This window comes from Chiloscyllium plagiosum, unplaced genomic scaffold (genome assembly GCF_037043375.1).
Source record: "Chiloscyllium plagiosum isolate Xiang-an unplaced genomic scaffold, Cpla_swu_hap1 HiC_scaffold_49, whole genome shotgun sequence".
NCBI lineage: Eukaryota > Metazoa > Chordata > Chondrichthyes > Orectolobiformes > Hemiscylliidae > Chiloscyllium > Chiloscyllium plagiosum.
In genome coordinates, this window is record NW_028270187.1 from 744,797 (window position 1) to 771,815 (window position 27,019).

Sequence of the window (27,019 nt, forward strand, 5' to 3'; positions counted from 1 at the left end):
TGGATCCTCACTGGCTGTCATAGAGTCATAGAGATGTGTAGCATGGAAACAGACTCTTCAGTTCAACCCGTCTATGCAGACCAGATATCCCAACCCAATCTAGTCCCTGCCAGCACACGGCCCATATCCCTCCAAACCCTTCCTATTCATATACCCATCCAAATTCCTCTTAAATGTTGCAATTGTACCAGCCTCCACCACTTCCTCTGGCAGCTCATTCCATACACGTACCACACTCTGCGTGAAAAGTTTGCCCCTTAGGTCTCTTTTATGTCTTTCCCCTCTCACCTTAAACATATGCCTTCTGGTTCTGTACTCCCCGACCCTAGGCAAAAGACTTTGCCCATTTACCCTATCCATGACCCTTATAATTTTATAAACCTCTATAAGGTCGCCCCTCAGCCTCCGACGCTCCAGGGAAAACAGCCCTTGCCTGTTTAGCCTCTCCCAATACCTCAAATCCTCCAACCCTCGCAACCCTTTGTAAATCTTTTCTGAACCCTTTCAAGTTTCGCAACATCTTTCCGATAGGAAGGAGACCAGAATTGCACGCAATATTCCAACAGTGGCCAAACCAATGTCTGTCATTATTAGATAGTTGGATTCATTCCCTTTGATTTAAAAAAAATCCAGAGCAAACAGGAAAGAGTAAAGGCTAATCGAAGAATGTGCTGATATAGATCTGTTTCAGAACCTACTATTCTTCAAACGAATGTGGTGAAACTAGCACAGGTAATACGTGAGTATCTGAAACAACAGGAAAACAGAAATTACTGAGAAATTGCAGCACGTTTGGCAGCATCTGCGCAGAGAAACGAGTTCAAGCTTTGAGTCTGCTAAACTTTCTTCAGAACAGGGATGCAAAACGTTCACTCTAAACTCTCTCCAAAGATCCTGTCAGACCTGTTGATCTTATCTATCAATTTCTGTTTTTGTTTCTGCTTTTCAGCAGCTGCAGTTCTTTCAGTTTCTTTTCCTATATGTGCATCTCTTGTTCTCTGAAAACAGTCGATTGAAGCTGCCCAAATATAATCTTGTGAATGGATTATATGTCATGTGCAAATTTATAGAATGAATTGTGAAGAGTTATTTAAAGTGGCACTTGATAATTTCGAATCTCTCCACTATTCTCATTTTAGGTTTTGCCAGAGTCACCCAGTTATAGTCTTCAGTGGAACCTTGCGAAAAAACAAAATCTATGTTGAATAAGACATGAAATCCAGAGTTGGAGCCAAATTGGTGGACCTGAGTTGAAGCGTGTGCCATTGATATTAAGGGATTCTTTGCTGAAGAAATGAAAAAGCTCTGATTTTTTTTTCTTGTCCCAGATAGTAGCCGGAGCAACATATGAGTAAAGTCACAGCAATAGGCAAATGGCTTCCACTTAAGAATGAGGATAATTTTTTTTTTTAAATTGGCACTTCTTTGTATATCTGGGCTGACTGAGCAGATTCCCAGGAAAGTAATTAAGCACAGAAAGCTCACACTGCAGCTGAGGATGGAGGAGTTTCATAGTGTCATATTGAAAACCAAATGCTGATGAGGAAATAGAGATATCCTCAATGCCTTGCGAAGAATGAATGTTATATCATCAAGTAGGCGAACAGCTCAAATATAATGAGTAGACTTCGGGAGTAGCAAGTCAAATTCCTGTGTCAAGGTATTCACGAGTGCGATTTACAAAAAACAACAAAAGTATCGAATACCGGGTATTCTACATGGAAAAGGCGATGATCCACTTTCCAGTTTGTGGAGAACCATTCAGATGTGTGTTATTAGATTTTATAGCTCTATTACCGCTAATAATATTAGCGCGTCTATAACCTCTTCCAATTATGAATACAATTGTGGATAGGTCAATCTGATGTTAATAACTTATTTCTTTGAGGACACTTCAAACTGTATAACAGTAGAAAAATTAACTCGCACTTTTCTTGATACTGACTGTAAATTGAGATACAATCTTTCAGAGTTCTCGGTTTCCCTGTGGCGAGTTTAGAAGAGATAATTTGCAGTCTGGATAGAAAACAATTCAAGAGAACGGTGTACGAGCCGTACACATTTGAACCTTGAGGAGATATCCTATTAGAGTCTCAAAATTATGATCAAGACATACTGTCACGAATACTAGCTGTTACATTTCTTCCAAAATGATTCCAGTGACTGCCCATTTTTTTCCATTAGATGCTATTAGATTGGAACTTATTTATTGTCCTGAGATTGAAGGCAGATTAAGACTGATCAAGGAATAACCCATGAACCAAAAACCGGAATAATCAATGTTTTACTACATGTCCATTTTGCTAGAAAAAACACAAAACAGCATGTAGGGTAGCACACCAGCAGTTTACAACATAAAGGAAAAGGAAGAATTGAAAATAATTTTGAAACTCAAATGTTTCACGGAGGAATGTTTTGGTAACTGAAAATGAAAACATGAAGCTGCTGAAATGCTATTCTTTCAGCACATTCTTTTTCATGGATATAGCTTCAAAATTAATTGTTAACACGTCTCAAAATTTACTCATATTCATTGCCAACCTCTCACCTATTTTCAGTATCATTTTTCTTTTTGCCTTTGCAAAGTGAACTTCTGAAAGCAAAACTCAGTGGTGCACAAATTAGTTAGGCGAGTTAATAAAATGATTTATTTGAAGTTTGCATCTGATCATACGAAAAATAATCTATTAGGTCATACACATATTTTGAAAATGTGTCATCGTGGCGAGAGAAATAAGGAGGAATGCACTGTCAAAACTTCCGTTTACATATACAGTAAGTCTAGGATCGAGGTCGAGCGAGACAGTTCTCAAAACTTTGTCGATGCTGTAACTTTAAAAACGTAATTTTGTTCCCGGTTCTTTTGAAGATAGGTTTTAAAGACTGAGGCACTGAAGAGTCTAGGGAGTGACAGTTTAACAATGGAAGCAGAGCGGCCAGTTCTCCTAGATTAGGTTTTCTTGCACGTTTTTAGCTGGAGCATTCACAAAACGTTTTGAATTCAGAACGTTTGCAAACGTCAATAGAAAATAAATACTGAATAACTTTCACAGAAATCTCCATCTGGACGTTGTTCCCTTCAGGTCTGTAAGAATCAGTGTTTGACTTTATCTTTTTTTGTGAAGGGACGTGTTTATGGAATGTTATTACATTTGAACAGTTAATTAATAGCATTTACAGAATCGGGTCCGTCAAGTTTTCAATAGTTAATTTACTCTAAATTCTCCTTTCTCTTTTTTATGTTTCAACGGTAGTGTTTAAATAACATTCGTTTTGCTTAAACCCTTTGACCAGTTTTATCACACATGAAGCATACACAACAATCTAACTATAAAATGAGAAAAAAGTAGGGTCGACGCTCAATTCTTGAAATATATTGAGGGCGGTCTGGCCTTGTCCATAATAGATTGGGGGCTCTTGTCATAATGATTCTGTAATTACAATTTAGGTTTAGGGTTGCTGGATTCAGATACGGCAAGTGGTACGTGTTTTTTGTCTTTTCTTTGGGGTATTAAATTATTTTCGTTTGCATAGTGTTTTGCGTAGTGATGGTTCTTTCCATCTCTGAGAGGTTTCGGTGGGTGAACGAAGTGACTTTGGATGATTTGGAAAAAGGGAAGAAATGCAAAGCCATTGGAATTAGCAATCAATCTGAAGTTGAGTTTGCCTTTGTCTGTGAGAAACATAGAGACAATTGCAGCCTTAGATTGACATTTAAATTTGTCAACCCATTTGAACATGGATAGAATTCAATTGCAGATGAAGCAACTTGAGCATGAGACGGCACTGACGGAGTTCAAACTACAACTGAAATCAAGGAAAGAGTAAACGGATGAGTCGACCTAACAAAACAAAAATGAAAATTGCATAATTGTTCTGGGAGAGCAGAAAGAAAAGAAAAGGAAAGTCGGAGCAGAAGAAAATGGAAAGAGAGACAATTTGAAATTCAGAGGTGAGCAGCTTGACTGGAAATTCCGCGTAAAAGAATGGAGATGAAGACAACATGTAGGCTTGGTGAGGAGGATGGTAATGGTGAGCAAATCAAATGTAGCAGAGACCTGTTGGAGATCAGTTTAAATATGTCCAAGTACAGCCTAAATTTGAGGAGAAGGAAGTTGATGCATTTTTTTCCCATTTAATTAGAAAAAAAACGATTAAATATAGTTAAAAGCCAAGGGAAAACTAGTCAACTGATAAACTACAGGAAGTATATCATGGGATTTTCCTCAGACCGTGATAACAAGGTCAAATAGCCACCAGTGGAAACAGGAGGAGAAATCAAAGAATGCAGATAAGAAAATTGAAGTGGAATTATCTGAAAGCATGTTTGATCAAATGGTTAAGCAAAGCAAGAACAGGTTGAGGAAAAACAAATCAATATTTTGAGATCCGAGAAACTAACTGATATAAAACTGAAAGATGAAAAACTGGAAAAAAAGAAATGCATCGCAAAGTCTGAACAGACACAGAATTGGGACGTGTTCCCGAATGTTACTATCGTAAAAATGATGTCTTAATGAAGGAATGAAGACCACCACATATCCAGGCAAACGAGAAAAGGGCAAACGCTCATCATGTCGTATTAAATATTGGTTATAGATTTCAGACTTTCCAGATAGCGCATGGACTGCCAGGTTGATATTCTTTAGAAGTAAAACAAAATCAAACTAAAATATAGAAGTATTTTTGCTGGCTTGGAGTGCAAAACAATGCAGTTTAACTTTGCCAGTGATGTCATACATGTCACGTAATTGGAAAACCACAGGCAGTAATAAAGCCAGCACCTTTAACACCAATTGGTATATTTGGTGATCTGTTTTCAAGTGTCATAACTGATTGTGTAGAACCCCTATGTGAAACAAAAAAGTGGAAGTCGTCATTTATTGACAATTAAGAATGTGTCCACTCGACTGTCTCAGGCCATTCATGACACAATATCTCAGTTAAACGAATTCTAGAAGTGATACACAATTTAGTTCACAAGGTACAGACGATTCGGAGAGATGCAATTGGACCATGGGTCAAATTTTAAACCAAAACTTTTCTGGAAAGGTATTGATAGCTTAGGAATAAACCAATTCAAATCCAGTCCATAACATACAGCATTGCAGAGAGTGTCAGAATAGTCCTAGCAAAATTTAAAGACCGTTATAAGAGCTTATAAACAAGACAATCCAGATGGTCGGGTTAAAGGAATTCTGTTTATACATTTTTACCTACAGAGACGCACCAAATAACTCCACCAACTTCGGTCCACTTGACTTAGTTTTTGGGCGTGAGATGAGACGATCTCAGAAATTATTGAAGCAGAAGTTGTTGAGTCAGAGTTCAGAGATCATATATTTGGATTATGCGACAAATTATAGGAATGGTTAAATAGAGCATGGGAGTTGGCTAAACAGCATTGAAAATATCACACCATATAATGAAATCAGAAGCAGACAGGAAGTCAAAAACACGCAATTTTTGCCTTGGAGACAAATATTGATTTTACGTCCAGTAACAGGTTAACCGTCAACAGCAAGTTTTACTGGATCTCATCAAGTTAAAAGGAGATTGGCTGAGGCGAATTATTTGATCAATACTCCAAATATGACCAAGGCTTACAGACTGTGTTTTGTGAACATGCTCAAACGGGATTTTGATAGGGAAGGAAAGTTACTGGCTAGAGCACGGAGGGAAAAATCAAGTTCAAAGGATTCTGAGTTGTACAAGCCGAAAATTACATTGGACAATCAGACTTTTTTTTTCAAAATAAGGATAAATTGTTAAGTTTCCATTCAGAAAAAAAAGTGTAAAATAAATACGAAACGTTGTTGGTATTGCACGGGAAAATATGTGAAATCAGCTACAAAGTTCTCATCTAATTATGCCTAATGTAGATATAGGAAACGCTGTTCCAATTAAACATCTTATGTGCTTCGTCCTCCAAGTTGGCATTCTCCAAGTTAACATAATCGACGTGAGTTGAAGCTACTCTAGCTCACCCACAGTAATAGTGCTGAATCCAGAATGTTATTCAACGGTTATGTACAGAGTGTTGACAATTCAATGCAGTTATAACGTCTGATTCATAACTGATTCCACATTTGGAAAGTTGTATTGGGAAGGTGGGGCAAGCAAGTTGAGGCAGAGGATACCGGCAGATAGTTTTTTCCATAAGAGCGAAGAAAATTCTGGCTTTCAGAATACAGAATAGGTTTTTCGAGTTTTAAATCCTAGCATGTTGTGTGAAAATTGTGTCAGCCACGTTTCAAAGACCATTATAGTCATTTAGAACATAGAACAATACAGCGCAGAACAGGCCCTTCGGCCCTCGATGTTGCGCCGACCTGAGAACTATTCTCAGCTCGTTCCCCTACACTATCCCAAAATCATCCATGTGCTTATCTAAGGATTGTTTAAATAAGGAACTTTCCTCTGACATCTGTTTTAAATATATCACCGCTCAACTTGTAGTTATGTCCTCTCGTACAAGCTGACATCATCATCCGAGGAAAATGTATTTCACTGTCTACCCTATCTAATCTCTGATCATCTTGTATGTTTGTACCAAACCACTCCTTAGCCTTCTTCTTCCCTAAATGAGTTTTATTTTGTTTCGGTTTTCACCAAGGAAAGGGAACTTATTATAAATGAAATCTTTGAGGAGCTGGGATACAGTCTTGACCATATCAAGATTGATGAAGTTGATATGCTAGAAATTTTGGAAAACATTAAGATTAATAAGTCCCCAGGGCTAGATCAGATTTATCCTAGGCTGACCGGGAAGCGAGAACGGAGGTTGCTAAGCCGCTGGCGGGGATATTTCCCTCCTCACTCTCCAAGGGAGTCGTACCCTAGAATTGGATGGAGGCGAATGTTGTTCCTCTTTTCAAGAAGGGTAATAGGGAAATCCAGGGCAATTAAAGACCAGTCGGTCCCGGGTGTAGGTTTGCTCGCTGAGCTGTAGGTTTGATATCCAGACGTTTCATTACCTGGCTAGGTAACATCATCAGTGGCGACCTCCAAGTGAAGCGAAGCTGTTGTCTCCTGCTTTCTATTTATATCTTTCTCCTGGATGGGGTTCCTGGGGTTTGTGGTGATGTCATTTCCTGTTCGTTTTCTGAGGGGTTGATAGATGGCATCTAGATCTACGTGTTTGTTTATGGCGTTGTGTTTGGAGTGCCAGGCCTCTAGGAATTCTCTGGCATGCCTTTGCTTAGCCTGTCCCAGGATAGATGTGTTGTCCCAGTCGAAATGGTGTTTTTTTTTCATCCGTGTGGGTCGTGTAGTTTTGTGGCTAGCTGGTGTTCGTGTATCTTGGTGGCTAACTTTCTTCCTGTTTGTCCTACGTAGTGTTTGTGGCAGTCCTTGCATGGAATTTTGTAGATGACGTTGGTTTTGTCCATGGGTTGTACTGGGTATTTTAAGTTTGTTAGTTTTTGTTTGTTTAAGATCAGTCAATCTTATGTCTGTGGTCAGCAAAGTTTTGGAAAGAATTCTGAGAGATAGGATTTATGACTATTTGGCAAAGCATAGTGTGATTAAATGTAGTCGGCACGGCTTTGTGAAGGGCAAGTCATGTCTCACAAAACCTTTTGAGTTCTTTGAGGAAGTGTGAAGACAGGTCGACGACGGTGGAGCAGTAGGTGTGGTGTATATGTATTTCAGCAAGGCATTTGATAGGGTTCCCCATGGTAGGCTCATTCATAAATTCAGGAAGTATGGGATACAGGGAGATTTGGCTATCTGGATTCAGAATTGGCTGGCTGACAGAAGGCAGAGAGTGGTTGCAGATGGAAAGTATTCTGCTTGGAGGACAGTGTTGAGTGGGGTCCAGCTGGGCTCTGTACTTGGGCCCCTGCTCTTTATAGTTTTTATAAATGACGTGGATGAGGAGGTTGAGGGGTGGGTTACTAAATTTGCAGATGACACAAAGGTTGGAAGTGTCTTTGATAGTACAGAGGGCTACTACATGCTGCAGTGCAACATAGACAGAATGCAGAGTTGGGCTGAGAAATGGCAGATGGAGTTCAACCTGGATAAATGCAACGCGATGCATTTTCGAAGGTCGATCTCGAATGCTGAATATAGGATTAAAGACAGGATTTTTGGCAGTGTGAAGGAACAGAGGGATCTGGGTGTGCAAGCACATAGATCCCTAAAAGTTGCCACCCAAGTGGATCGGGTTGTTAAGAAAGCAAATGGTGTTTTGGCTTTCATTAACAGGGAATAGAGTTTAAGAGCCGTGAGGTATTGCTGCAGCACTACAAGTCTCTGGTGAGGCCACACTTGGAATATTGTGTCCAGTTCTGGTCGCCCTACTATAGGAAAGATACAGCGGCTTTGGAAAGGGTGCAAAGAAGGTTTACCAGGATGCTGCCTGGACTTGCCTTATGACGAACGTTGAATAGGCTCGGACCTTTCTCTCTGGAGAGAAGGAGAAAGGGAGGAGACCTGATAGAGGTGTACAAAGTGATGGGAGGAACAGATAGAGTTAATAGCCAGAGACTTTTCCCCAGGACAGGATTGACTGGTACGAGAAGTCATAGTTTGAAGATATTAGGAGGAAGGTATAAAGGAGATGTCAGAGATAGGATTTTTACACAGAGAGTTGTGAATGCATGGAATTCGTTATCAGTGGTGGTGGTGGAAGCATGTCACCTAAGACATTTAAGCGACTGCTGGACATGAACATGGATAGCAGTGAGTTGAGGGGTGTGTAGGTTGTTCCTATATTTTACATTAGGGTTAAATCTCGGCACAATGTCATAAGCTAAAGGGCCTGCTATGTGCGGTACGTTTCTATGTTCTATGTTCTATGTAAAGCAGACCCACGTCTCTCAGCCTTTCCGCATACGACTTTCTCTCCAGACCAGCCAACATCTTGGTAAATCTCCTCTGCAACTTTTTCAATGCTTCCACACCCTCCCTGGAGTGGGACGACCAGAACTGTACACAATATTCCAAGTGTGGCCGCACCAGCGTTTTGTATAGTTGCAGCATGATATTGCGGATCCAGAACTCAATCCCTCAACCAACGAAACCTAACACATCATATGCCTTCTTAACAGCCCTATCCACCTGGGTGGCAACTTTCAGGGATCTGAGCACATGGACCCCAAGATCCCTCTGCACATCCACACTACCAAGAATCTTTCCATTGACCCAGTACTCTACTTTCCTGTTATTCTTCCCAAAGTGCATGCATCACCTCAGATTTAGCTGCATTGAACTCCTATCAGCCCAATTCTGCAGTTTATCCAAGTACCCCTGCAAGCTGTAACATTCTTCCAATCTGTCCACTACCCCAAAGACTTTAGTGTCGTCAGCAAACGTAATAATCCATCCACCTATGCCTGCATCTAAGTCATTTATAAACATGTAAAACAGCAGTGGTCCCAAAACAGATCCTTGTCGCACACCACTCGCAGCTGGACGCCAGCCTGAATATTTTCCATCAACCACCACTCGCTGCCTTCTTCCAAAAGCCAGTTTCTAATCCAAACTGCTCAATCACCCTCAATTCCATGCCTCTGCATTTTCTCCATCAGCCTAGATGGAGATCATACGTGTTCACTTTATATCGATGACCAGGTGATTTTTAGCCAAACATGAAAGGATCATGTGTAGCATTTATCACAATTATTTGATCGACTTGAGGAGGCAGATTACTGACAAATCTGCCTCTGAATGAATTCACCAAAGCACACGTCATTTTTCTGCGCCATGTTATTGAACATGAACAAATGTCCTCATAGAATGTGCAAAAAAACGCTATTTGGGAATTTCCCATACCATCGATGAACACGCCTATAATATGATTCCTTTGATTCAGTAGTGCTTTCTTTTAGGAAGCTCTCTCTAAATTTTAGCAGTGTGGTTGTCCCAGTGACTGACTTATTGAAGAAATTCAGAAAATGTCAGTGGACAGCACACTGTTAGAAGGCGTTTGACAGCCTGGACGCTATGTTAACCATTACCCCAGTGTTAGCCGCACAAAATCATGCAAACTATTCAAGATGACTATTGATGTTTGCGGTGTGGGTGTCAGTGCTGTATCTTACAACGAGATGACGTGAAGTTAGAAACACTTATCAGATGTTTCGCCTGGAAATGAAACATGCATCAACATAAATATTCCACAATTGAGAAGAAGACTTTTAGCTTGGTGTTGGCGTGACAATATTCCCATATTTATAAGGAATAAGTCTTAGACAATTAAATATGCTGCTCATAGACCATTCAACGTTTTGGAGAAAATTATGGACAAAGGTTCCAGACACTTTTGATGGCCCTTATTATGCTGTCAGTCGATTTGAAATTTTAACATGTGGCAGGACGGGACGTGGAGGGTGAAAGACAGAGGCGTTCTGGAGCAGGAGTAAACAGTCTGACATAGAACCTGATAGCGAATGATTGGATGCTTCGAGAAAATATAATATATATGCATTGAAGTTTGAGGTGAGGGACGCCTGTAGTCTCCCATTCAAGTACATCTACCAGAAATGCACACAACTCTCGCTCCCCCAAGACTATGTTAACGACCTGGAGCGGGAGCTGGATGAACTTCGGATCATTCGGGAAGCAGGGGTTCTGATACATAAAAGTTACAGGGAAGTAGTTACTCCGAGGCACGAAGAAAGCTGCGTGACTGTTCGAAGGTGGAAACACAATCAGTGGAGAGATCACCTGTGGCCGTTCCACTGAAAAACATGCATACACTTTTGGCTACTGTTGGAAGAGGGATCTTACAAGGGGTCCACCTGTCGGGAACGGAGCCGGTCCCTGTTTCACAGAAGGAAAGGGGTGAATGGAGATGAGTGTTAGTCATTGGGGACTCAATAGTTAGAGGCTCAGGCAGAAGGTTTGTTGGGAACGAACCAGACCCACGGTTGATATGTTACTTCCAAGGTGCCAGGGCCGTGATTTCTCGGGTCGTATCTTTGGGGTGCTGAAGGGAGACGGTCACCAGCTCCAAGTCGTGGTCCACATTGGAATCAACGACTTAGGTAGAAAGAGGAATAGCGAAGTAAGGCAGGAATTCAGGGAGCTCGGGTGGAAGCTGAGAGCTCGAACAAACAGAGTTGTTATCTGTGGTTTGTTTACTGTGCCACGCTTTAACGAGGCAAGCAATAGAGAGAGATATCAGCTGAACACGTAGCCGCAGAGATGGTGCAAGATAGTGGTGTTCTTGTACTTGGATAATTGAGTTCATTCTGGGGAAGATGGGACGTCTACAAACTGGACGATCTTCACTTGAAACAGAGGGGTACTAATATCCTGGGTGGGAAATTTGCTGGTGCTATTCGGGTGAGTTTAAACTAGCTCAGCAGGGGGATGGGAACCTGAGGTGTAGTTGCAGTGCGAACGAGTATGTGAGTAGGGAGGATAGGGTCAGGATTTCACGTTCACACGACTTCCCAGAGGAATCCCTGGGAAGTTAGGGAGGAGATAGCAGAGCCTTTGGCTTTGATATTTGAGTCGTCATTGTCTACAGATTTAGTACCAGAGGACTGGAGGATTGCAAATGTTGTGCCCGTGTTCAAGAAGGGCAGTAGAGACGATCCAGGTAATTATAGATCAGTGAGCCTTACGTCTGTTGTAGGAAAGGCTTTGGAAAGAATTATAAGAGATAAGATTTATAATCATCTATCAAGCAACAACTGGTTGATATTTCGTCAAGGGCAAGTCATGTTCACAAAACCTCACTGAGTCTTTTTCAGAAGGAGACCAAGCAAGTAGATGAGGGTAGGGCAGTTGACGTGGTTTACATGGACTTCAGTAAAGCCTTTGATAATGTTCCACGTGGTAGGCTGTTGGAGAAATTGTAGAGGCATGGGATTGAGGGTGATTTAGCAGATTGGTTTAGAAACTGTCTTTATGAAAGAAGTCAGCGAGTGGTGGTTGATGGAGAATGTTCAGCCTGGAGTCCAGTTGCTAGTGGTGTGCCACAAGGACCTATTTAGGGCCACTGATGTTTTTCATTTTTATAAATGACTTAGACGCAGGCATATGTGGATGGATTAGTAAATTTGCAGTTGATACAATTGTCTTTGAGTTAGTGGACTGTTTGGAAGAATGTTACAGGTTGCAGGGGGACTTGGATAAACTGCAGAATTGGGATGAGAGATGGCAAATGGAGTTCAATGCATTTAAATGTGAGGTGATGCACTTTGGGAAGAATTACAGGATGGCAGAGTACTGGGTCAATGGAACGACTGTTGATAGTGTGGATGTGCAGAGGGATCTTGGAGTCCATGCATATAGATCCCTGAAAGTTGCCACCCAGGTTGGCAGTGCTGTTAAGAAGGTATACAGTGTGTTAGGTTTCATTGCTTGTGGGATTGAAATTTGGAGCTGCAATATGATGCTGGAAATATGTAGAAGGCTTGTGCGGCCACACTTCAAATATTGTGTACAGTTTTGGTCACTATATTTCAGGAAAGATGCGGAATCAGTGGAAAAGGTGCAGAGGATGGTTGCCAGGTTGCTGCCTGCCCTGGAGGGAAGGTCTAATGAGGAAAGGCTGAGAGACTTGGGTCTGTTCTCATTGCAAATAAGAAGGCCAAGAGGGGATTTTATAGAGACATACAAGATGATCAGAGGATTAGACAGGGTAGACAAATAAACGCCCTTTCGTAGCATGATGACGTCATCTTGTACGAGGGGATATAACTACAAATTGACGGGTGATAGATTTATGACAGATGTCAGAGGCAGGTTCTTTACTCAGAGAGTGGTAAGGGCGTGGAATGCTCTGCCTGCCAATGTAGTTAACTCAGCCACATTAGGGAGATTTAAACAATCCTTAGATGAGCACAAGGATGTTTTTGGGATAGTATAGGGGGACAAGCTGAGAATAGTTCTCAGATCGGTGCAATATTGAGGGCCGAAGGTCCTGTTCTGCGCTGTATTGTTCTATGTCTAAGTGTTCGGGCAGAATAAGGCTAAGGGGTTTAAAATGAAGCCATATTTGTATCCTGATTATTCTTTTCGTTAAGGGTGGACGTGTAAAGATGTTGTCACCATGAAAACGTCATTTTGCCCTTTTTTGAAGAGACTTCGTAAATGCAGAGATGCAAAGGAGTCTATTTTAATAGGGGAGTGTCCAGTTCTCTGAGCTGAATTTGTTTTTTAAGTTGGTTGAGCTGTAACACTCACAAGATGTGAGTCCAGCAGAGATGCAAGTGTCAGTAAAGAATTCCTCTGGCTTTCTTCTGATTCCTCTCGTTGGCTTCCGTTGTCTCTTGCTTGTAAGAATCTGTGTTTGAATTCACATTATTGCCAACGGGTGTTTATACGATGTTACTGTATTGGAACAGGAAATTAGTAATAGCTAATCTATCGATACACTTGCATTTTCTAATGGTTTAGTTATTCTCAATATTGTCTTCATTTGTTTGCATTTCAACTGTTATGCTTAAATCAGTTCTGTTTTGCTCAAAGTCAAATGTTTTGAACAATTGCATCACACTTGTAATATTCACTCCACATCTGCCTTTTGAAATAAGTAAATGTTGTGTCCAGGTTACTTTCTGAAAATATTTTGAGGGTGTCTGGCCTGGTACATACACATGGGTTCGCATTTTCAGGTATGTTCAACGAAGAATCTGATTAACGATTGGAAGAGGGCTGGAATTGTAAGAAATAAGAACAAGATAGAAGTTCCCCACGACATTATGGAATTTTGTGTACGTTTCTTCTCGAAATCACATTAAAATCTAGTGAAATAAATGTCCAAATAAACAATGCATGTGACTGTGTTTAGTATTTTGGCATTTTATTTTAGAAAAGGATCAGATTGTATTGACAAGGAAAGCAAACTATTTTGTTCTAGTAGAAGTCATATAATTTCCGGAAAACAGACACACCAAACTGTTGTTAGAAAATAATTGCATGGAAAAGGTATGCAATCGAATGATTTCCCTAAGGCATGACATCAGGTATAAATGGAAAAGTGCTGCATTTAATTTCACAGCCTTCGCTCGAAATGCACGGAATACCAAAAGGCCTGCTGTTTGCCATTTACTATCCTCTCATTGCAGTTATCGGAGTTTCAGGTAAATGGTGAGAGTTAGGGACTGGCTGGTGTTGACGTATTTCAATTCTCCCATTTCACTAATAGCCCTGCTCTCAGATGCAGAATTTAATTTTTTTCTGATATTTCTGTCTCTTTTTAAATATTTATTCTCTTTAACGTGCGTAAGTTTTTTTTCTTATTTTATCATATAAATTAAAATCTTCCTGCTTTGAAGCCATTAATTCAGCATTTATTATGCCTTCTGAGTAGAATGATGTTATAATGTTGATACGGTATAACGTGAAGATGAGATTCTCCCATTTAACTCTACAATTCCAAATCAGTACCAGCATAAGTACCACAAGCTTAATTTATGACTTTAGCTCTTCACTTCCACACTACGTCATTACAAGCAGTGCTTTGTTGCTTTAACTAGGTATTGCATCTCAGTTCCTTCTACCCTCTCAAGAGGAAATCTAGATCCACTGAGTGATTGACATTTTCACCGTCGTCAATTGTAGTATTATGGTTATTGTAAAAGTGCAATCCTGTTGTGTTGTTGACAGTGCTGTAGCCAGTTGCTTATTATATTGTTGTAGATGGATCATGGTAAAAAAAATCTTTGTTGTTCAGTTTACCTTTAGAACATTATTAAACTAACCTCATTTTTTTGTTTGAGCTTCATTTTGAACTTAGTGTTCTTTCTAATGAGGATTTATCATACTGCAATAATTATACACATATCAATCTACCAAACGTAATTTATGTTACTCCTGTCACTGGACGTGTGTAAATATATTGCCTGATCAGCACATGCACCTGAATAACCTGTCTTTTCGACAGAATTCATGTGGAAAAGGATTACATTATTGCTTGAAACAAAGCGTGGTTCAGTCATGTAATGTCCCCCCTCTATTTAATAATTCGCAGAAATTATTGTATAATTGAAAGGTTTCAGCCATTTTGGAATCTCTCAACTTACCGAATTAATTACCTGAAGAAGCAGTCATATGCAGGAGATGCTGAAAACATCATAGAAAGCTTATTCATTGCTTTATAACTACTCTTAACTCACAAAGTGCAGAGTTCATATTCAAGTTTTTTTATTGTTTATTTGTGAAATGTTGCGGTTATTGGGCCGGACAGTATCTTTTCACCTGTCGATGTTGTCCTTGAGAACATCTATTTTAAAGGCATTTGACCCGGCAACATTGAAAGAGCAGTATCGATATCTAAGGCATGGTCATAATTTCCCCGGAGGGGCCTGGTAATTGGCGATGTTTCTGTGTATTTGCTGTCTTTGTCCTTTTAGATGGAAGTGCTTGTGGGTAAGCATGCTGCTATCTAAGGATGTATTGCAGCGTGTCGCTAGTACACGCTGCTGCGACTGAGGAAGGCCGGGGAGGGGGGGGGGGGGGGGGGGAGAGATGATTATGGATGTGTTGTCCTGAATGATACCAAGCTTCTTGAATGAATGTGGATCTGAACCCATCTAGGGATTATTACTGACTTGCGCATTCTATATAGTGGGCAGACTTTAGGATGTGAGGAAGTGAGTTACTTCCCGCAGTCCTCAGCCTCTGACCAGGTCTTGTCACCACTGCATTCAATGTGGTGAGTCAAGTTCAGTTTATGAACAATGCTATCTCCCGGGAGTTGAAATAATAGAAGCATCATTGCACGTCAAGCCGTTGAGATGAGATGTTCTTGTATTGGAGATCGTGGTTTGCAGGCAGTCCTGTGTCTCTAATGTCATGAGTCACGTGTCAGCCTGGGCATTGTCCAAAATGTGCCATAATTAAACATGGATTCTTTCAGTTGTTAAGCAAGCCGCTGTAGATGGCGGGCTGAGGAACCCAATCTGAAGGTCTGGGCAGAAATGTCTTGGAGTTGAAATGACAGACCACCAACAAGGACATCCATCTGTGTATGGGCCAGTCATACGGTGACACAGTGGTTAGTGCTGCTACTTCACAGCGCCAGGCATTCAATTCCCGCCTCAGGCAATTGCCTGTTCGCCCCGAGTCTGCGTGGGTGCCCTCCGGGTGCTCTGGTTTCCTCCCACAGTCCAAACATTTGCGGGTTCGATGAATTGGCCATACTATATCGCCAGTGGTGTGAGGTGAAGGGGTAAATGTAGGGGTCTGGGTGGGTTGCTCTTTGGAGGGTCGGTGTTGACTTGAAGGGCCTAATGCCACACTGTAAGTCATCTAATCTAATGACTGCAGTCAGAGGAGGATTTAACATTTAATACCCCTTTATTCCAGTTTTTCAAGAGATCCTTGAAACAGCACTCGCTTGATGTCAAGGGCTGCAGCACTTATCAGGGATTCACATACATTCTCCAGGTTTGAACCGAAGCTAAACATACTTCGAGAATTTCGTGCCCTTGCTGACCCTAAGCTGGCTGTAATTGAGCAAGTTATTGCTGAGCAGCTGCTGCTTGATACACTGTGGATAGCATTTCTTTATGGACCAGACCAATCCTCACAATAGAAAATATGTTAATGAGCTAACTTTGAATTCAAATTCTATCACATCAAAAGGACTGCAAAGGTTGCTGTGTGCAGGTATAATTCAATTGGCTGCACTACTTGGTAGTAAGCAAGCAAAAAATAACAAAACTAAGAACAAAGAGAAGTGCAGCACAGGAACAGACCATTCACCACTGCAAGACTGTGCTAATCTTCGTTCCCTGAATAAACGGAGACATGTTTTTCCCTTTTTTTCCATTTACGCTACATTTATGGAAAAAAAATCATTCTACGCTGTTAGACACGGCAATACATATTCATTACATTGACTCTAAGCAGCAGGCAATCTGTAATGTAATACATTTCAATCCCTTTCTTCTGCCTCACAAGGCCAGGGACATAGGTTCAATTCCTGCCTCGGGTTTGCACATTCTGTCTGCGTCTGTGTGGGTTTCTTTTGGGTGTTCCGGTTTCCTCCCACAATCCAAAGATATGCCAGTCAGGTGAATTGGCCGTGCTAAATTGCCCATAGTGTTAGGTGCATTAGTTCGGGATAAATATGGGGTAGTGAGTAGGATCTAGCTGTGTTACACCTTGGAGATTCTGTGTGGACCTGTTGGGTCAAATGGCCTGTTTGCAGCCTGTATGGAATCTAATCTCATCTAAATGGTTTCGATTCATTAATTTGTAAATTCCAGAACTGCTCTTCAGTGACATCTTCAAGATAACTCGAGATTAATTACAAAAGGTGACATCTCAGCTCAGGCAATGCATTGAGTATGAGGTTAACGTTTTACTATATGCCAATCCTGAGTCAGACTAGTTCTTCTTCCAAAGTGGAATTTGCAAAGTATTGCATGTATTGACCGTCTGCATTGACTGCCCATAGTTTGCGCATTTTTGTGCAAAATAGAATGTATCTGCCAATATTAATTCTGCAAATGCAAATTCAATCCATTTGCGTATATTTTTGTATGCGTGCATGACAGAAAGACAGTGCATGCGAGTGTGAGTTCACGTGAGAGGGTGTGTGTTTGCATGTGTGAATGCTGGTAAAGTGTGTTTGTGGTTGCAATTGGTTATAAGCCTGTGAGAGCGTGCCTGTGTGTGGGGGGGTATGTGTGCGTTGCCAAGAGAGAAATCTGTCTGAGAGAGGGTCTGCGAGTGAGAGTGTCTCAGAGTTTGAGTGTCTATGTGCTTATGTTAGTGTGTGTATGTGAGCACCTTCCTTTATCCAGACATGTGGAACAGCCATGGGGATAAATTGTTCATTGTTCAGTATGACAAGATTTTCATGCACAACTTCAAACAAGACTTCTTTGCTGCACAGAACCTCCAACGAACGCTATTCAGCAGATATAGCGATGACGGTTTCTTCCTCTGGACCCATGGCAAGGAATCACTGAAACAACTGCACAGTGATGTCAACGAGTTTCGTCCCGCCATCAGACATTGCATGGTTACTCTATAGTATCTGTCTCATTCTTGGACACTTGCATCTCCACCAAGGATGGACACTTCACTCTACCACTAGACCGCAGATAACCTCACAATGCTCCACTTCTCTAGTTTCCACCTGAAACACAGTAAAATAACCATATCATACGGAGAAGGCCTACACTACACAGGATCTGTTAATATGAGAAGGAACGTAACAGACACCTGAATTTGCTCAAAGGTGCCTTCCTAAGAACAGAGTATGGTACTCAACTCGTCGATCACCAGTTCAGACGTGCCACAGGAGAAACTGCAATGATCTCCTTATGAGACAGACACGGGTTGCAATTGACAGGGCATGGCTTCGTTGTCCAGTGCTTCCTGGGAGCCCGAAACCTACACCGTGTTCTTTGCGGCATGCAACACATAATCGATGATGATAAGCATCTTACCTCAACCTCTACTTTTCGCTTTAAACAACAACCAAACCTTAAACAGACAATTGTTTGCAGCGATCTGCCCAGTCTTCAGGACAACATTGGTCACAACACCGTACAACGCTGCTCTGTCAAACACTGAAAGAATACCAACATTACCCATGGAGACACCTGCTACTCCTTATACACGTGTGAACTTCATACACATTTAAATGATCTAGTACTTTGTTAAGGACCAATCGCAGACAAGGCTGTATACTCATTTGCTGCTCTTCAGCTCGCCCTGGGACTGGCTTTACCACTTTAATAAACCTCTGCAGCTTATCCTGTTTTATCACATCTGCCTTCGCAGTGCTTAACTTAAACTTCTAGCATCAAGACTTCATGTGGCCGAACTGGTTGCAGTGATAGCAACTGAGGCTTTTATGCCTTTTTCTCCACGCCATGGGTTTACTCTTTAACCTGGTATCTCCTAGGTTTATAATGTCCAATGAGAACGCATTTTCATTTAGCAGTCCGGGATTTCTGTTTTCCCCACATTTTGTCCCTCACAGATTTAAATTGATGTCGCAAGGCAAATGTTGATTTGAATTAATTCATAATCAACTTTCATTTCTGCTGTTAATCACACAGTGTGAAGACTGTCTTCCAGACGAGAATTCTCAGTGTTCGCAGAATGAATATTTGAAATCCACCAAGACATCAATCTCTGTAAGAGTGGAATGTGTCTGATCTATTACATTGTCCTTATGTACCTATCAGATACATTGTTTAATCCTTTCAAACTCTATATAGATTTGAAAAAGGTTATCTTCTAACATTCCTAAAACGTTATCTGCAGGATTCTGACGCTACTTTATCTGAACTTAAGATATTTTTCACCACTCATACTATCCAGATACCTTCTCTGACAGTGATGCAAATACCTCGTTAATCTACCTACTTCTTTTGAATGAACAATACGTACATGATAATAAGTCACTTAATTTAGAATAGATTCACAGAATCCCTACAGTGTGGAAACAGGACCTTCGGCTCAATGAGTCCACACCGATCCTCCAAAGTTTAACCCATCCAGACCCATTACCCTATCCTAGTATCCTGTATTTATTCATGACTATTGCACCTAACCAACACATCCCTAAATACTTTTGGCAATTTGGCATGTTCAATTCATCTAATCTGCAAATCTTTGGGAACCGAGATGAAACCGGTGCACGCGAAGGAAAACTACGCAAGCGTGGGGAGAATGTGCAACCTCCACACAGACAGTCACCTGAGGCTGGTATTCCAACCTAGACCCCTGGCACAGTGAGGCATCGTGCAGCCCCACTTTTGTTTAACCACTTCCTCAAATTATTTCATTAGAGAAGAAGACTTCGACGCCTATGTCATCAAACTTCAGAAATTCTTGGACATATTTAAATAAAGCCTCTAGACTTTTGGGTAAAATGGGCTTGCTTTTCATTACTACTCCTGCCTTCGACATTCGCCATTTTTTAGTCGACATTCCTCTTTCAATTCCAACTTCCCACGTTCAAATACTCCCTATTTCTCGTTTTTCTTTGCTTTACTCATAATCATATGGTTTTACTTCTTTTCGTATTCAAGTTGTTTTACTTATTGTCTTCTTTCTTCATTGAAATGTTCTTTCTCTCGTTTTCTCTCTCTCTCCCTCTCGCTTCTGCTCTCTTTCTTTCACATTTTGCTCGCTTAGAGCTTTTTTCCCTTCTTTCCTTGCTTGTACAACTAATTCAAGCTGTTTAATTTGCAGTTGAATTTTAGCCAATCCAATAATAGCAGTTGCGTTCCAAGCATCACAACTGTATTTCTGTAATTCGCTCACCATTCCACACAGCCACAGACAATTCCTTCATCAACATGTTTGCCAATTCCAGAAGTTTGCAGTGGTCACTTCGCCATATGCACTGCCTGAAGTGATACCTTCCATGCCCATCAAACTCTGAGAGACGAAACAAGAACTGTATTTAAATCAACCGAATACAGCACTCACAAAAAAAGAACTCACCAGCAGGAGGATTGAGTTTGAGACCTGCAAGGTTATGCTCAGCTGTATCGAGCCCTGGTGAGACCACTTGGAATATTGTATTCAGTTCTGGACATCTCATTGTAGGAAAGATGTGGAAGCTTTAGAGATGTTTCAGAGGAGGTTTACGATTATGCTTCCTGGAGTGGAGAGCATATCTTTTGTAGAAAGGGTGAGGGAGTTAGGATTTTTCCCATTAGAGCGTAGAAGAATGAGATGTGATTTGATAATGGTGTACAAGATGTTAAAAGGCCTATATCGAGTGGAGATCCAAAGCAGTTTTTCCATGATGAAAATGTCTAGCACGGGGCTGTTAAAATTAAGGTAATTGCAGGAAAGTTTAGGGAAGATGTGTAAATAACCTTCCTACGTTCTTAGCACAGAGAGTGGTGGGTTTGTGGAATGCAAAGTCAGCCGTGGTAGTAGAGTCAGATACATTAGGGACATTTAAGCGACTCTTGGAAATGCACATGGAAGTTTGCACAGTCAGTGGTATGTACGTTTTCTCATCTTAGAGTCGGATAAAAAGCCAGCAAAACATCGATGGCCGAACAGTCTGTGCTGTACTGTTCCATGTTCTATGCTCTACGTTCAGTCACGGTCTTTGAGTCCAGTAATCTGAAACCCAAGATGGAATTACCGATTGCGAACCCAAAAAGAATTCCTAATTTGTCATGGATGAGATTTCTAAAGTCCACCCAACTCAAGTATATCAGAGAGGTAGCTACAATTGAAATATGCTGCGCTTCATATATAATTTAATTGGTTACACTACTTGACTTTAAGAAAAAACATATTTTATTCTTACTTTACATTTAAAATGCAAACAAATGAAAGAAAAGTTGGTATAACTTGACTCTATTGTAAAATTAACGAAATAATAGACTACTAACAATGAAACACAACTGTTCCATTCTAGTAACATCCCATTAACACAACTTGGCAAAATTAAATTCAGTAAAATACTTTGTCTTAAATGCAATATTTCTCCAGTGCAGAGGGGACGAAAGCTTAGGCAAAATAGGAAAAACAGAGAACTGAAGCCTTGTGCAGTAGAAGGGAGAGACAGACGGGGAATCACAACAACTAATAAAACCTTAACTAAAACTCTGAATCTGTGGAGGACTGCCTCCATTCATTCATTCTGCTTTGATTGCTCCTTCTTTAATACAAAACTGAAGGCCTCACAAGATGCTTACATTATTGGCTTGGTGCAGAGCACTTGCAACATTTGTCGTAACCTCACCATAAAAAAGGACAAAATACATCTTTTAACGTCGTAGTATCATCTCACCTTCCATCACTTTACTGATGATCAGTAGCAGACTAATGAGAAATTAAGTAGGGCCGTTGGATTTGTTCTGCATGTCGTGTACAGGGGGTACCAGGGCAATCAGCAAAGAGTGAGGACAGCAGATGCCGGTGGTCAGATTCGGGTAGTGTGGAGCTGGACAACCACAGTTGGTCAGGCAGTATCGGAGGAGAGGAATCGACCTTTCAAGCATAAGCTCTTCATCAGGACTTGATCGAGGGCGGGTACCAAACCAGCACATGGTGTCCACGTGGATTGGTTGTCATAGAGGCGTGAGATGGGTTCCTCGGAGGGTGGGCGGTACTCCTCATGGAACAAGAATGCACGGAGGTAGAGGTGGCGGAAGAAAATTTCAATGGCGTAATGCGTGAGGAGTTCATTGATCCAGGAGCATGGAGGATGTGGCTAAGGTCTTTACTGAGGATCGATCGTTCTTCCTCAGTGAGGGGGACGCCTGGTGGAATGATAGCAACATGGCAGAATGGGAGGTCGGACCTAGTGTGTGCAGGGATTTGGGAGTGCGGGGGAGACTGTCAGCCGACTGGGCGTGGTTACGGGACCGTGGGTGATGCCACCGACCAGTGTTACACTAACCCTGGGAGTCAGGGTGCAGAAACGTCACATTCAGTCGCATCCGTCTGGTGGAAGTGTCGTAACCAGTGATGTTCGCGTGGCGTCAGCGATATTGTGGCTTCTGATGTCTGTGGAGGCGGAACTGGCTCAGGTGGTGGCTCAGATTTTTTTTATAGTTACGTTCCTTGATGTCCAATTTGGTCGAGAAAAAAAGTTTTCATTGAGACTTTGTATTCCACTAAGGATGAAGAGCAACAAAAGGGCCCGATGCACGCCTGGGAGAGTGCGACCAAGAGCGAAAGAACGGCTGACTGCAGCGAGTGTAGGTGGCAGCGGGAGGCTGCGAATGTAGAATCAAGTATCTGGAGAGAGTCTTTGGATTTTTAAAAAATTTACTAGTTGCTCTGTTCCGATCCAAGTTGTGATTGTCCGTATGTAGCCCGGTGTCCATGAGGGATCAGTCGGTTCCATACGCAGATGGTGAGGAAGGAGATGTTCCTGTGTTAACAGGTCCGCTTTAGACGGGGCTAAATAGCTTCTGGGCAGAGGGCAGTACTGGCTGGGGTGCAGTGATAGACACACTCACTAAGTTCCTTTTAGATGGAGGAGGAGAACTTCTCCGGGTAGGCATTGGAAGTGGTTTCGTACAGAGATTATAATCAATGAGGAGCAAGTAAGCATTGCAGATGCTGAAGGTCAGAAAGACTTCTGCACTAGCACCGATATGATGTCAGTTCCGATAGCAATTGCACATTCCCTTGTCTCCAATGCATTCTTAATGCATTCTTAACTTCACGTGACATGAATCGAATTGGCTGAAGACTGGTACGTGTGACGTTTTAGTTCGATTACCTACAGAATGGAAGCAGGCCGTTCGGCCCAACAAGTCCACACTGATCCACCAAAACGTAACCCAGCCAGACCCATTGCCCTACTCTACAGTGACGATGGGTAATTCAGCATGGTCAATTCACCAAGCCTGTACAAGTTTGGACTGTGGGAGGAAACCCACGCAGACATGGGGAGAACGTGTGAACTCCACAGCGAAAGTCACCCGAGTTGGGAATCGAACCCAGGTGCCTGGCGCTGCGAGGCGGCCGCGCTGACCACTGAGCCACCGTGCTGCTCACAGCTGTGGGTCACTGGAGGATGCTGAGATCGATGATCGACTGGGAACGTCAAGCTGAAGATGACAGTAAATGTTTCAAACATATATTTTGCTTCGATTTTGTTGGGCTGTCCTATCACTGAGTTTGGCTATATTTGTAGAAACGTCTCCTCCAGTGATTTACTGACCTGTCCTTCCCCATTCGCAACTGGATGTGGTAGAACTATCGATCTTTGATCTGACCTCTTCACTGTTACGTTGCTTAACTGTATCTGTCACTTGCTGCTTATGCTTGTTCGCATGCTGGTAGGCCTTCTTGGTAGCTTCACCAGGTTGACACCGCATTTTTAAATTTTCCTTGTGCTGCTATCGAGCACTCTCCATTGATATGGGATTAATCTCTTGGCTTGATTCCAATGGGGATATGGCAGGCCACGAGTTTTCAGATTTTGCAAGTGTAATGTTCTGTTAGTTTTGATGGTCCATAGCACCTCATAAATGCCCAGTATTCGTAAGCTGCTCCATCTTGCTCGATGATCATGCTACACAACATGATGAGGATCTTCTTAATGTGAAGGCAGAACGTTGTTTCCACCAGGACTGTGGGTCGATCATTCTTACAATTGCTATCATGGACAGTTGCATCTGCAATCGGCAGATTAGCGAAGATGAGGTTAGGTGTGTTTTTGCCTCTTGTTCGTTACTTCACCACCGACTGCAGAAACATTCTAGCAACCTTGTCCATTTGCACACGAACAGCTTGAACACTGGTGACGTTGTCGATCCAGCCTTTATGTTAGGCATTGAACTACCCCCCACCCTCCACCAGAGGAATAAGGGCCCAATGCTGATGCCTTTACCACCTCAGTCCTCCCTCCAAGTGTTGTACAACATGATAAAGTACTCACGTATCAGCTGAGGGAGGGCTGTACACGGTAAATCACCGGGCGTTTCTGTGACCATGCTTGACCAGATGTTTAATGAAAATTGGATTCAGTGTTGACAACAGTCAGGGCAATTTCATTCCAAGATGTACCACTGTGCTACCATCTCCGCTTGGTCAGTCCGGCTGGTGGGTCAGCACATATCCAAGGGTGTTGATAACAGCATCTAGAAAATTGGCAGGAAGTTATGACTCCATGTGCAGACTTATGTCAGGCTGTTGTCTGACTGCTCTGTAAACCAACCCTCCCAGTTTTGGCACGGGCTATTACATGTTAGTAAGCAGAATTTTGCAGGGTAGATAAGGCTGTTTCTAGTGTGTTTTATAGTGCCCAGCTCGATGCCAGCTCAGCTACTTGGTTTCACTTTATTTTGAGACTGTACAGCGATAAGTATAACTAAATGGATTGCGAGGCCTTCAGGCAGCAGTTAAGCATCAACAACATTGATGTGGGTCTGGGATAGTATGGAAGTCAGAGCAGGTGAGTATGGCAGACTTCCATACCGAAGGACATTCATGGTGCAGACGTTTCTCTTTCGATATTCAGTGATGGTTTAATGATTATCAGTCGGACGCCCAGAAATGTACACAGTATTCCAAACATCGAATCGCCAGTGTCCTGTATTGGTGCAACGCGACCTCCAAGCTCCTATACTTAAATCGAGATTTTTAAAATTATATACAAGTGTCTCAGTTTCGTGTGATGGGATTCGAAACCAGCTCCCCAACGCGATTTGTTTAGCTTCTGGATAGCCGAATGGTAAGACAGCTAGGTCTCTCTTGAAGTCTGCTTTAGTTGGGTGGTCAACTTTCATGTGATTTACTGCTGTTGATGATGAATTTCAGCCAGCAAAACGAATTGGCGACAAGGATTTCACTGCTTCCGTCCCCTGGCATTGTCTCAGGAAGCTCCTGAGCTCACTATTTCACACAGTTGTTGCTGTTGACATCTCTCACCCACAGGATCCGACTCCATATGACATGGTCGATTATTCTAGTGGGCAGAAAAAAATGAATCAATTTTCTCAAAAGGTCTTCCTTCGAATCTAAACTCCTAATTTGTCAGTTCCAGTGCTTGAGATCAATAAGAACGATGTCCCCGACCAGTAACTGAAGACATTGGTATTAGCACTGAGGCTCACTCGAGGGTTAAAGTGTTCCTTATTCACTTGCCTCTATTTCTCGTGATTTCTAATCTATTTCCTTGCCAACTATGGTTGAATTGAATAATTCTCCAGCACATCATTTTATAGGGCCACAGAGGTCACATTAAGATGCCAGGCCTTGTCTCTTTAGTTCAGAGATATATTGTTGTTTGGTTCCTTATGTATCTATTCCATTATTAGCTTTGCTGCTATGTTGTTGTTGTTAGTGAGTGTTCAAACTCTGTTTTTATTGCTATCTTTGAAACATTCATGTTATGCGTTGTCCAACGAAAATGTTACAGCGGTGATTTAATTCCTTTTCTGATGCACACACAAAATTATTTTAAGTGTAGGTTTTTTTCATATTTGAAAGCGTAAGTCTGTCCTGAATATAGTTTTGGAAATAGCAGTAAAATGTTTTTGCTAAGAATCAAATTAATGTCATTTATGCTGTTCGATTGGATGCCATAAATACTCTCTTATTTGCTCTGTCTCCCTCTTTGTCTCTCACTGTATACTGCAGCTAACCTGACAGTAATTGTGATCCTTTCTCGAAGAAGATGTGGTTTATCTGAATGCATCGTCTGCTACCTCGTGTCCATGGGAATGGTGGATCTCCTGGTCATCGTCACGGCTGTAATATTGAACAAAATTGCTGGGATTTATTTCCCAAACAGTGTCCTGTCTATCACACAACTGTGTAGTCTCCGTTCTGCCCTAATTTTTGTCACCATAGACAGTTCTGCTTGGATAACGGTCACTTTTACTTTTGATCGATTTGTGGCCATTTGTTGCCAGAGGTTGAAAATAAAATATTGCACTGCAAATACAGCAGCACGTGTAATAGTACTCGTGTTGGCTCTATCCTGTGTAAAAAATGCATTCTTATATTTTATATATGAACCTGTTTACGTGGTTGGTGGTGTATCCTGGTTTTGTAGTGTAAAAGTAATATTTTACAATTCACGTGCATGGGCAGCATATGATTGGTTACGTTGTATTTTAAACCCCTTTCTCCCATTTATTCTGATTTTACTGCTCAATGCTTTGACCGTCAGACACATTGTAGCAGCTAATAGAGCCCGCAGGAGATTCCGTACTCAGCATGCTGCAGAGAATCAGGCAGACCCAGAGATAGAGAAACGGAAAAAGTCTATTATTTTACTCTTTGCGATCTCAGGAAGTTTTATTCTCTTATATTCGTTGTTTTTCATAACTATCCTCTATGTACGAATTGCAAAACTTACTTATTTCTCAGGTTCTAATTACATTCAATCAACATTTGTTCTTGAAGAAACCGGATTTATGCTTCAACTTCTGAGTTCCTGTATCAATCCATTTATTTATGCTGGGACCCAGAGTAAATTCAGAACTGATTTAAAGGATGGCGTAAAATATCCAATTAACTTAGTAATTAAATTACTTAGTAACTGGAAAAAGGCCTGTATGAAATATATCAGTTATTGTTCACATCAAACAAAATATCTTCGACAAGTTTCTCTGCCTTTTAAAACTAATTCCACAGAATGAATTTAATA